The following is a 13,445-nucleotide window of genomic DNA, read 5'->3' on the forward strand; positions in this document are numbered from 1 at the left end:
TGTAATATCCACCATTCAACTCAATTATATTATTATAATTGCCCACTATTGCAAATTAAATAGTTAACTTTGATGTATGAAAATGTTAATTTGATAACATACACAAGGACAATAAGCTTTTCTACTATAGAATCAATTTTGTTGTTAAACAATTATATTTGGAGTTTCTTTATATGTGATTTACTGATTTTGACAGAAAATTTAAACGTATATATATTACTTTGCCAAATTCAGTAATATATGTAAAAAATTATTCCAGCTGGAAAAAAAAGAGCAGCCAAATATGAATAAAATGGACAAATAAGATGAAATGTTTCCCAAACTTAAATCATCTGTTAAAAATAAAATGGAGACAAATTCTGACTAATTTTAGTAAGATGTAATTGATGTTTACAAGTATTTCTTTTGTATATATTTTGTCGTACACTATATTATTCTCTTTTTCCTTTTTAGATTACTTGTTGCCATGATATATATAGAGATGCCAAGATTTTTCACTCATATGGCATAGTCATATATATTGATTTTGATCTTGATGCTGAATCATTTTGAAATTAACCTAAGTTTTTTAACTTTCAGTCATTAAGATATATCACCTACTCACCTACCTTTATTTATATTTTTTTTTTTGCAACTTTGAAGTGACAAACTGAGGGGATGAATTGAGAAAGGAATTCTATAAATGAGATTGGAAAACTTTCAATTATATCCACACATTGGTATTTAAATAATTTTTAACGGTTGATTTTAATTATAAAAAATATTTAAAATATATAATTAAAATCAATAGTTAAAACTCATTGAAATACCGGTGTATTGATATACTTCAAAACTTTTCAATGAGCTTAATAATGTTCTGTGCACTCTGATATTCCATATGACAATACAGCGTAGAAACAAGAAGATTTGCTAAAGTGCATGATACATTGTATTTTGGTACAAGTGTATATTAGTTTAGTTTATGTTCATAGAGTCATAGGGAGTACATTTGTTACGAGGCTAGTAATATTTTGGATCAGAGTCTTGTTTGTTTGGACAAGTATGACATTTTTATCTTCTATGGCATGTAGTGAGAGTCACGGGTCAAATAACTCTCATCTTTTTTAATTTTTTTTCCTATATAAAATTTAATTCACGGGACATTTGGGATCATAGATTTCACGGGTGCAGCTAATGGCAATTTGCATCCATCTTATTATTAAGGTTGCAGTGTTAGGAGAGTATAAAATTAGTTTTATATAGAAAAAATAAGAAAAATAAAAATTTTATAAGACAAGAGATCTATTAACTTAAGATATTAAAATTTTGAATTTGCATAAAATCATAGTTATTAAAATCGAATCGAACGGTCTGATTTAACCGAAAAACTAAAAAATCATATCTAATTTCAGTTCAGCCTAAGATTAGGACCACTTAAGGTAGAAAATCAGTATGAACCGACAATTCTTTCTACTAATATATATACAAATTATAATATATATATATATATATATTAATCTTTGATTTTACTTATATTCAATTTATTTTAATTTTAAATTTACTCATTTTTAAATCAATTATATTTTATAGAAAAGTATATAGAACCAACTTCTAATCAGCCAAAAAAGGAACAACTTAATTAATTATAATTAGTTTTATTAATTTATAATTTAATTTTTTTTAAATTATTGTTAACCACATTCAAATTTGAATGGAAGATAGGCTAGTGATATTTCAGGAGAAAATCACGGAACATACCCAGTGAGCCTTCAGTCTCACTACCCTCCTTCCCTCTCCAACTAGCGTCCTCCCCCTTTTCTCTTCCCCAAAAAGCATAGCCGCCTACCTCCTCCACCGTCTTCACCTAATAACTTAAGTTGTGTCGCTGTCGTCACTCCTCCACCGTACTTGATCGCATCATATACCTATGCTCATTTGTAACAGTGAAGATTATTTTGTATTTATTCAATCTTGTTCTCTTCACATATTTACAGGAATTGTTTGCTTGAAACTAGCTAGAAGATATACCATTGCAGATAGGTTGAAATATGAAAGACTTCATAATAAAAGTGTTCACTCCTCCATGGCGAGTAAAGGTTTCAAGCAGCCCAAATAATCTACCATAGTTTCAAGTGAATGAGGATTTGAGATCATGAACAATTATAAAAATATAGAAAAAATATTCATTTAATATGAAAAAAAACATCCTAATACTTAACAAAAGAAATATCCAGTTATATTTTAACAAAATAATTAGATATCTATAAAAATTAAAAAAATATGAAATTCTTAAAGAAATTGAAACATTTACATTTACAATACAAAAAATTCAAAAAATATATAAAACAACATCTATTTAGTATATGAAAAAGAAACATTCTGATACTTAGTAGAAAAAATATCCTAATGTCTAGCATAAATACCATTCACGTAGAGGTTTTGGATTCACTCAGAGACATTTGGTGGATTTTTGGTTGGTACTCTATTGGTTTCCTAGCATTGTTGATATTTTATTTAATAATAAATTTTATTAAATATATACAAATTAAAAATATAAATAAAAAATTTATTAATCACAATTTATTTTTTTAATAAATACTTATAATATATGAAAATTGTTAACTGATATTTAATCAAAACTCGTAAAACAACTGTATGTGAATTTTTATTTATAATAATAAAATAATAAAATCAATATAAACTAATTAATAAAGTTTAAAATTTAAAAATGATAATTATTAAAAAAAACAAAATAAAAGTATTTATTATAAAAAAAATTAAATTTTATATAATTATTTAATTATACCAGATTAACTGGTTCGACCAGTAACCTACCGATTGAACTAATGACTTAATAACCTAATCGGTTCGATCATCGGTTCGATTCTAACAACTTTGCGTACAATATTCTCATCTTATATTCTCTAAATTAATTTTTCTTCAAAAATTTTTTAATAATCGAAAACTTTTCAAGGTGGCTCAACACTTATTTTGATATGCTGCTTTATTTGTTTGATTGCAGGTAAAAATTACTTTTAATTGCTTTTTACTAAAATAAATGAAACACATCAAGCGCTTATTTTAAAAATTTTAAAAATCAAACTTCTATGTAACAATCAATATCTATTTAGATATTTTAGCAAGAAGACAATTTTAAAATAATCTATTGAGTTTGTAATATAAAAAAAAGTATAATTACAATAGATATTATTACATTGGGTAACCGGAGATTAATGGGCTGCACTCATGGGGTTGGCCCAATCGTTTGGAGAAGGAAGCCTTCGAGCGGGTTTGCACCTTTAGGGCCTCCATCCGACTTGTACGTGTGAGAGAATGCGGGGTGGTACCTGCAAAAACACTCCGATGCCTAAGTCAGCAAGGGTGTGAGTAGGTCTAGAGAGTATTGGGGCTTAGAGATACCCGAGGGGTGTCAGTGTATTTATAGTGGTGAACCAATAACAACCGTTGGAGTAGTTCCACCTTTTAGGGTGGATAACCGTCCCTTTATCTTAGGGAAGTTACGATATGACTTCTGGAAGTGGATTGAGAGATATTAGGAGCAGTTATTATCTGCCAGCTAATCTATGCTTCCGACTTCGTTGGGTCAATTCGTGGGAAGCACCGACTTCTTGAGAGAAGGTCGGTATATTAAGGTGCCCAACCTTGTGAGTTGGATCTGTCGTTTGGACCTGGGCCTTAGCGTTGGGCCAGGGTATGAACACAATTTCTTTTAAGAGTTGGGGTCGAGTATTATAACTTGGGACCGTAGCCGACCTGATAGGCAACCGACGTGATTTTTTTAGAACTGACGTGTTTTTGAAAGCTTTCAACAGTCGCGTCAAATCAAACATCGTGTCTCTTAGAGGTTTGAGCATTTATACGCGGGGGCGGTTACCTTGGTAACAGTGCAACTTCTTAAATGATTACGTCATTTTACCTTTATGCCCCTAACGTGCTTATAAATACTTTTCCCTCTCTTTCCTTGTTTCGTTTCTGAAAACTTTCTCACTTACATACTCTGATCCGAAAAGAAAGCATCCTTTTTCTTTGATCAACTGCTGTAGCATCTTCGACCCTTCAAAAGTAAAGGTCATTTTTCTTTCTTTTCCTTCTCTTTTAAGACTGCTTTTATTTGCATGTTTTTTATTTGAGAGGAGTGTAGGTCGTAGGCTTTAGTGATTCTGTTTTGTCAAGGATCTAACCTCAGGCCCCTTAGAGACTTTATTTTTGATCCTTTTTTCTTTTTTCCCTTTGTAGGTTTCGGGATCCTTTTCTTTTTTAGAAAAAAATATGTCTTCTGTAGAATCTCTCGCTCGATGGGTAGATGTTACTGTTCTTGGGGAAGAGCCCCCTTGTGGATACTGACTATGTCACCGACCTTCGTACGCACCATAAAATTTGTGCTTCTGATGGGGATGAGTCGAGATATGAACTGATAGTCCCGGGTCCGGAAGACCGGGTTTGTTTTGGAAGAGCTTCTGAGGAATACCCTCATTTTATTTTTATGTATGAGAGTTTTTTCACCCGTTTGGGTATTCTTTTTTCTTTTTCTGACTTTGAGATAGCCGTTTTATCTCATTGCCGGATAGCTCCTACCCAGCTTCACCCCAACTCTTGGGGTTTTTTGAAAATTTACCAATTTATCAGCCATGCCCTGAATTTTCCGACTTCTTTGAGGATTTTTTTTTCTTTTTCACATGACCAAGTCCTTTAGTGGGTAAAATAACAAACAGCAATGGGTTTCTTTCCGGGCCATACAAGGCCAGAGAGTTTTTACCCTTTTTGATGAATCCTTTCATGACTTTAAAAACTTCTTTTTCAAAGTGCAACCTGTAGAGTGTCACCACTCCTTTTTCCTGGATCAAAATTCTTCTCCTCGCTTTCCCCTGTATTAGTTAGAGGCTTCTCCTTGTGAGAAATATAGTTTAGATAATTTGGACGAGGTGGAAGCGGCCATCGTTGGGTTCCTCCGAGAAGTTTAGGGGAGAGCCCCTTATCTGGATACCAAGAAGTTTCTCCAGGGGTCTCCAACCTTTGTACAGACCCAATTAGGTAGTGTCTTATTAGTTTGTTGAGTTTTCCAACTTTCCGAGTTGTTTTCTCCAATTTATTTTATTGACCTTTTACCTAATGGCTTTTGCAGAAATGGCGAAGAAGAATTCGAGAGAGTCTTACCAGAGAGTTTAGGAGGTCAAAGCGAGATCCCGCGCCAGGGTCGGTGGTGCCAGGGCAGCCGGTCCTTCCCCTCCCCCTTCTTCTCACAGTTTTGGGACCCCTGCTCGACCTATTGTTATTTCTTTCTCGACCTCTTCTCTGCTGCCCCTTCTTCCCGACCTTCTCCTGAGCTAGAAAAGAAGAAACGTAAGGCTTTAGAGCCTGGCTCTCCTTTTGAAGGTGAGGCAAAGGTGGATGCGCCTCAATTTATCCGAGAGCATATCTATCCTTATACTCGTATAAGTATGGATGATGTTTCTCTTCAAAACCACCTTACTATTTTGGCTCAAGAGAGTATCAGGGCGGCGAGGGTGTGCACCAAGTTTCTTGATATTTTTGAAAAGACTCCCCTTAACTCTTTGGTTTCATCCCAGAGGGATGAAGAGCTAGATGGGAGGATTCTTTTGTATCAGGAGGCTGAGAAGAGTCTGAAGGAGGAGGTCACCAAGCTGAGAGAATAGAGGGATAATCTTCGGAAGGAGGGGGAGAAGTTGATTGGCCGATGCTCTATAGCGAAGGATCTACGGGAGAAGGTGGAGCAGAGCTACTCGAGCTTGTTCCAAGACCTTGTGGAGGTCAAAAAGGATCTAGTGAGAGCTCGGGACGCTTATGCGGAGCTGGAGGACTCTATTGCTGAGGGGTCCGAGGAGGCGTGGAGGGTTTTTAAGGAACAGGTCGGGGTTATTACGCCCGACCTAGATCTCTCACCCTTGGATCCGGATAAGGTTGTAATTGATGGGGGCCATTGTGTCTCCTCCCTGACCTGTGTCTGAATCCGAGTTGAAGACTCGGGGTCAGAGAATCATATAGTCCCCTCCCCGACCAGATGATGCTCCGAGTTCTTCCAAGGCTCCTGAAACTTCTCCTCCAACTCCTATGGATGTCTCTCTCCCTGACTCTAGTGGTGCTCCGACTACTCTTCCAGATTCTAGTGGTGACGCCCTTTGAAAATCTCAAAATTTATCTTTGGCTATATGGGGGCCCGGCCTGTGGGTCCCCCCTTTTTTAAACTATTTATTTTTATGTTGTTGTGGTATGCTGTTGACACTTCCTTGGCTTTTTATGGCCGTAAACAAAATATTTAGAAATACCCTTTTTTGGACAAGGGTTTAAGTTATTTTGTTGATTGTGTGCATGCTCTTTCTGTTTTTAGGTTTCGAAAAACCCTTTTTTGATCTTTTGTTTTGAAAAACCTTTTTCTTGGCAGGCTATCCCTTCTTCTAAGTTTTTCTTGAATTTTTCTTGAAGGCTTGGGACAGTCTTTAGTGCTTTCTATGGGTTTTCTGAACTCTTTTCGGTATTCTTTGTGCTCAATTTTTGATATATTGAGTTTTTATAACTTAGGTTATTTTTGCGATGCGTTTCTTTGCTTCTCAAAATTTCTGACTTGTTAGTCAGTTAACGTCCGAGTTTGTTCACGACCGACTTTTATAACCTCTTTACACTGACTTGTACCTCGTCGTTTTATCCTGACGACCATCTAGGTCGGTTCATGGGATTTTCACGCTTTGTCGAGCTTAAGTCGGCGCGTTTCGTAGAAAGCGAGAAGGAATTTATAAGAGATATTTGAAAAAGATCTTTATTTATTTGCAAAGATACTTTATTGCTACTAAGGGTTTTTGGGCTATCTATGACCCCTTAGTCTCTACTTTGATGTCTCATTAAAAACCCTTCTTCAGAAAAAACCCTTCTATTTTGGGAAAAAAATCATGAAGTTGGGAAAAGAGTACATCAGATAGTAGAGTTCGCTTTTAACTATAGTACCTTTTCATATTACAAGCATGCCACGACCTAGGTAGCTCGGTGCTGTTTAAGTCGGTCACCTTGTAATAACCTTTTCCTAGGACCTCCCTAATCTTGTATGGTCCCTTCCAATTAGCGGCGACCTTTCCTTCCCCAGACTTGTTAACTCCTATGTCGTTTCTAATTAAAACCAAGTCGTCTGGGGCGAAGCTCCTTCGAATGACTTTTTGGTTATATCTGTTTGTCATCCTTTGTTTCAATGCTGCTTCTCTAATATGGGCTCGTTCTCGGACTTCAGGGAGTAGTTCAAGTTCTTCTTTGTGTCCTTTTATGTTTCCAACCTCGTCGTAGAAGTTCACCCTTGGGCTTTGCTCGTTGATTTCAACCGGTATCATGGCTTCTATGCCCTAAGCAAGTCGGAAGGGTGTTTCTCCTGTGGCAGACTGAGGTGTGGTCCGATAAGCCCAAAGCACTTGTGGGAGTTCCTCAGCTCAGGCTCCCTTTGCGTCCTGTAACCTTTTCTTCAACCCTGCCAATATGACTTTGTTTGCAGCCTCGGCTTGTCCATTTGCTTGTGGATGTTCCACCGATGTAAATTGATGTTTGATCTTCATACTGGCTACCAGGTTTTTGAAGGTTGAGTCGGTGAATTGAGTGCCATTATCAGTGGTGATGGAGTGGGGTACCCCATATCTGGTGATAATGTTCTTGTAGAGGAACTTTCGACTTCTCTGAGCGGTGATGGTGGCCAATGGTTCTGCTTCTATCCATTTTGTGAAGTAATCCACTCCCACTATTAGATATTTTACTTGCCCCGGTGCTTGTGGAAATGGTCCTAGCAAGTCCAATCCCCACTTTGCAAAAGGCCACGGGAAAGTTATACTAATGAGTTCCTCGGGAGGGGCTACATGGAAATTTGCATGCATTTGGCATGGCTGGCACTTTTTCACAAATTTCGTGGAGTCTTTTTGTAAGGTCGGCCAGTAGAATCCAACTCGGATAAACTTTCCAGCTAACGACCTTGCTCCAAGATGGTTCCCGCAGATTCCATTGTGCACCTCCTCTAGCACTTCAGTTGTCTTTGAGGTCGAGTGGTGCACGAAATTGGAAATCACAATTCTTCACAACTTCGCACAACTAACCAACAAGTGTACTGGGTCGTCCAAGTAATTCCTTACGTGAGTAAGGGTCGAATCCCACGGAGATTGTTGGCTTGAAGCAAGCTATGGTTATCCTGTATCTCTTAGTCATGATATAATATCAATAATGATTCTTAGTTTTAATTGTAAAAAGTGAAAAGGCATAAAATAAATAATTGTTACGCAATAATGGAGAATATATTGGAGTTTTAGAGATGCTTTGTCCTCTGAATTCCTGCAACATAATGCTTTCTCACTTTCATACATGCAAGGCTCCTTCCATGGCAAGCTGTATGTAGGGAATCCCGTTGTCAATGGCTACTTCCCATCCTCTTAGTGAAAATAGTCCAAATGCTCTATCACAGCACGGCTAATCATCTGTCGGTTCTCGATCATGTCGGAATAAGATCCCTTGATCCTTTTGCGTCTGTCACTACGCCCAACACTTGCGAGTTTGAAGCTCGTCACAGTCATCCAATCCCAGAATCCTACTCGGAATACCACAGACAAGGTTTAGACTTTTCAGATTCTCAAGGATGTTGCCAATAGATTCTAGCTTATACCACGAAGATTCTGATTAAGGAATCTAAGAGATACTCATTCAATCTAATGTAGAACGGAGGTGGTTGTCAGGCACACGTTCATGGATTGAGGAAGGTGATGAGTGTCACAAATCATCACCTTCTTCATAGTGAAGCGCGAATGAACATCTTAGATAGGAACAAGCGTGTTTGAATAGAAAGCAGAAATAATTGCATTAAGTCATCGAGACGCTGCAGAGCTCCTCACCCCCAACAATGGAGTTTAGAGACTCGTGCCATAAAAAGGTACAAAATTCAGATATAAAAATGTCATGAGATACAAAATAAGTCTCTAAAAGTTGTTTAAATACTAAACTAGTAGCCTAGGTTTACAAAAAATGAGTAAACTAAGATGAATAGTGCAGAAATCCACTTCTTGGGCCCACTTGGTGTGTACTGGGGCTGAGACTTAAGCTTCTCACGTGCCTGGGCTGTTTCTGGAGTCGAACGCCAGGTTGTAACCTGTTTCTGGCGTTGAACTCCAACTTGCAACCTGTTTCTGGCGCTGAACGCCAGACTACAACATGGAACTGGCGTTAAACGCCAGTTTACGTCGTCTATCTTCGCGCAAAGTATGGACTATTATATATTTCTGGAAAGTCCTGGATGTCGACTTTCCAAACCAATTGAGAGCGCGCCAATTGAACTTCTGTAGCTCCAAAAAATCCATTCCGAGTGCAGGAAGGTCAGAATCCAACAACATCAGTAGTCCTTTTTCAGCCTAAATTAGATTTTTGCTCAGCTCCCTCAATTTCAGCCAAAAAATACCTGAAATCACAGAAAAACATGCAAACTCATAGTAAAGTCCAGAAATATGATTTTTTGCCTAAAAACTAATAAAAATCTACTAAATGCTAACTAAAACATACTAAAATCTACATGAAATTACCCCCAAAAAGCGTATAAAATATACGCTCATCATCGGGACGCACTTTAGTAGTGGTGTTGATATTCCCCTTTTATAGAGGATATTTTTCACCAGCGTGTAGTTTTGTGCTTCCCTCCGGATTTTCTTGGCCTCTTTTTCCTCTTTGGGGAGGATGTCGAATTTCAGGTATTCGACTAAGGGCTTCATCCATCCAAGGTCTAACCCGGTGATTTCGAGGACGTCTTGAACAGCCTCTGTTTTGTCCACGGAGGGTTCAGGGAGAGTTTCTTGAATCAAGCTTCTGTTGTTCCCTCCTGGTTTGGTACTTGCTAGCTTGGAGAGGGCATCTGCCATGCTCTTGAGGTCCCGAGTTATATGCTTCACCTCGGTCTCCTCAAAGCGCCTAAGGTGCTCCAAGGTTTTGTCCAAGTACTTTTTCATGTTGGGATCTTTGGCCTGATACTCTCCGTTTATTTCGGAGGTCATCACCTGAGAGTCGCTAAATATCATTACTTTGGTTGCACCGACTTCTTCTGCCAGCTTTAACCCTGCAATCAAGGCTTCATATTCTGCCTCATTGTTGGAAGCTGGGAACTCGAATTTGAGAGAAACTTCAATTTGCGTCCCCCTTTGCTGACCAATATTATGCCTGCCCCGCTTCCAACTTTATTGGAGGAACCATCTACATATAACTCCCATGTAGTGGATTTCTCCTCTTGATCTCCCGCGTATTCTGCTAGGAAGTCGGTGAGGCATTGAGCTTTTATTGCCGTTCGGGCTTCGTATTTTATGTCGAACTCGGAGAGTTCTATTACCCATTGAACCATTCTATCCGAAATGTCTGTCATCTGAAGGACCTACTTCATGGGCTGGTTCGTTCGGACTTTTATCGTGTGTGCTTGGAAATACGGTCGTAATTGGCGTGAGGCCACTACTAAGGAGTATGCAAACTTTTCAAGTTTTTGATACTTTAGTTCTGGGCCCTGTAGAACCTTGTTGTTGAAATACACAGGATGCTGCCCGACTTCATCTTCCCGTATTAGAGCTGATGCTATAGCTCTGTCTGCCACTGACAGGTATAGGACGAGCACTTCCCCAACTATGGGTCGGGTCAGGATTGGAGGCTGGCTCAAGAACTTTTTGAACTCCCGGAAAGCTTCTTCGCATTCTGGAGTCCATTCGAACTGGCATCCTTTTCTTAGTAGGGAGAATAGTGGAAGGGATCTTAGTGCTGATCCCGCCAGGAACCTGGAAAGGGCGGCAAGCCTTCCATTTAATTGTTGGACCTCCTTCAGACAAGTCGGGCTTTTCATTTCTAGGATAGCTTTGCACTTATCGGGGTTTGCTTTGATTCCTCTTTGTGTTAGCATAAATCCTAGAAACTTTCCCGCCTCTACCGCGAAGGTACATTTTGTGGGATTTAGTCTCATCCCGTGCGACCTTACGGTGTCAAAAACTTGTAAGAGGTCTATCAAGAGGTCGGTTTCCTCCTTAGTTTTCACCAGCATGTCATCTACGTAGACCTCTATTAAGTTCCCAAGGTGGGGAGCGAACACCTTATTCATCAACCTTTGATATGTGGCCCCGGCATTTTTTAACCCAAATAGCATCACCACATAGCAGTAGTTTGCTCTAGGTGTGATGAATGAAGTTTTTTCCTTGTCCGGCTTGTACATCGGGATTTGGTTGTATCCCGAGTAAGCATCCATAAACGACAAGTATTGATACCCTGAGCTTGCATCTACTAGGGTGTCAATACTGGAAAGTGGATATGGGTCTTTGGGGCATGCTTTGTTTAGGTCAGTGTAGTCGACGCACATCCTCCACTTGCCATTTTACTTTTTGACTAGCACTACATTTGCTAGCCATGCTGGGTATTTGACCTCTCAGATGAAGTCGACCTCCAAGAGGGCTTGCACTTGCTCCTCCACCACCAGAGCTCGTTCTGCGCCGAGGTTACGCATGCGCTGCTGTATGGGTTGTGATCCGGGGTGTACTGAAAGCTTGTGGGACATGAGCTGAGAGTCTATCCCTGGCATGTCGGAAGTTTCCAAGCGAAGAGGTCAGAATTTTGTCGCAGGAGCTTTATCAGCCTTTGTTTCAGATCTTCGCCTAGGCTGGCCCCTATATTGGTGCTTTTTTCTTCCTATTTTCCGATTTGAACCTCTTCGGTTCTTCCACCCGGTTGTGGTCGCAGCTCTTCCCTCGCTTTTATTCACCCGAGTTCTATGCTATGAACTTCCTTGCTCTTTCCTCGGAGGTTTAAGCTTTCATTGTAGTATTTTCTCGCCAATTTCTGGTCTCCTCGTACCGTTGCTATTCCCTTAGGTGTTGGAAATTTCATGCAAAGGTGAGGGGTTGACACCACCGCTCCGAGCCGATTTAACGTAGTTCTGCCGATTAAGGCGTTATATGCTGATCCGACATCGATGACGATAAAGTCGATGCTCAGAGTTTTGGAATTTTCCCCCTTTCTGAAGGTCGTGTGGAGGGAGATGTATCCCAGTGGTTTAATTGGTAATGTCTCCTAGTCCATACAGGGTGTCTGGGTAAGCTTTTAGCTCCCTTTCATCCAACCATAACTTGTCAAATGCGGGCTTAAAAAGTATATCAGTCGAACTCCCTTGGTCCACCAAGGTCCTATGGAGGTTGGCATTTACCAAGATCATGGTTATCACCACCGAGTCATCATGCCCGGGCACGATCCCCTGTCCGTCCTATTTGGTGAACGAGATGGTTGGGAGATCGGGAGATTCGTTTCGAACTTGATAAACTCACTTCAGGTGTCTTTTGCGAGATGATTTAGTGAGCCCCCTCCTGTGAATCCTCCAGAGATCATATGTATGTGTCTCTCGGGGTTTGTGGTGGTGGGTCTCTCCTGTCTTCATCATCTCGCTTTCTTTTTCCAGAATTCTCCGACCTTTCCATGAGATATCTATCAAGTCAGCCTTTCCTGACTAATCTTTCTATCACATTTTTAAGGTCGTAGCAATCATTTGTTGAGTGACCATACATCTTATGGTACTCACAGTAGTCGCCGCGACTCCCTCTCTTTTTGTTTTTGATGGGTCTAGGAGGCGGCAATCTTTCAGTATTACAGATTTCTCTGCAAACGTCTACTAGGGAGACTTTTAGAGGAGTATAGGAGTGGTATCTCCTCGGCCTGTCGGGGCCGACCTCCTCTTTTTTCTTGGGCTCCCTTTCTCTCTCTTTTGCTGAGTGAGGAGGCCCCTGTCGCCAGCTGGGCTCCCGTAGTCTAGCATTTTTCTCCATGTTGATGTACTTTTCTGCTCTCTCTTGTACATCACTCAAAGAGGTGGGGTGCCTTTTTGATATGGGCTGAGAGAAGGGGCCCTCTCTAAGCCCATTTACTAACCCCATGATAATTGCCTCTGTGGGCAGGTCTTGAATTTTCAAACACGCTTTGTTAAACCTTTCCATGTAGTCACGTAGAGGTTCCCCGACCTCCTGCTTAATTCCCAGGAGGCTCGGTGCGTGTTTTACTTTATCCTTCTGGATGGAGAACTGCATTAGAAATTTTCTCGAAAGGTCCTCAAAGCTGGTAACCGATCTTGGAGGGAGGCTATCAAACCACTTCATTACTGCTTTCGATAGGGTGATCAGGAAAGCTTTGCAGCGAGTTGCATCAGAAGCATCAGCCAGATGCATCCGACTTTTGAAATTACTTAAGTGATGCTTCGGGTCTGTGGTTCCGTTCCTTTATCTTAGGGAGGTTACGATATGACTTCTGGAAGTGGATTGAGAGATTTTAGGAGCAGTTATTATCTGCCAGCTAATCTCTGCTTCCGACTTCGTTGGGTCAAGTCGTGGGAAGCACCGACTTCTTGAGAGAAGGTCGGTATATTAAGGTGCCCAACCTTGTGGGTTGAATCTGTCGTTTGAACTTGGGCCAGTGTACGA

Source organism: Arachis hypogaea, chromosome 6 (genome assembly GCF_003086295.3).
Source record: "Arachis hypogaea cultivar Tifrunner chromosome 6, arahy.Tifrunner.gnm2.J5K5, whole genome shotgun sequence".
Classification (NCBI taxonomy): domain Eukaryota; kingdom Viridiplantae; phylum Streptophyta; class Magnoliopsida; order Fabales; family Fabaceae; genus Arachis; species Arachis hypogaea.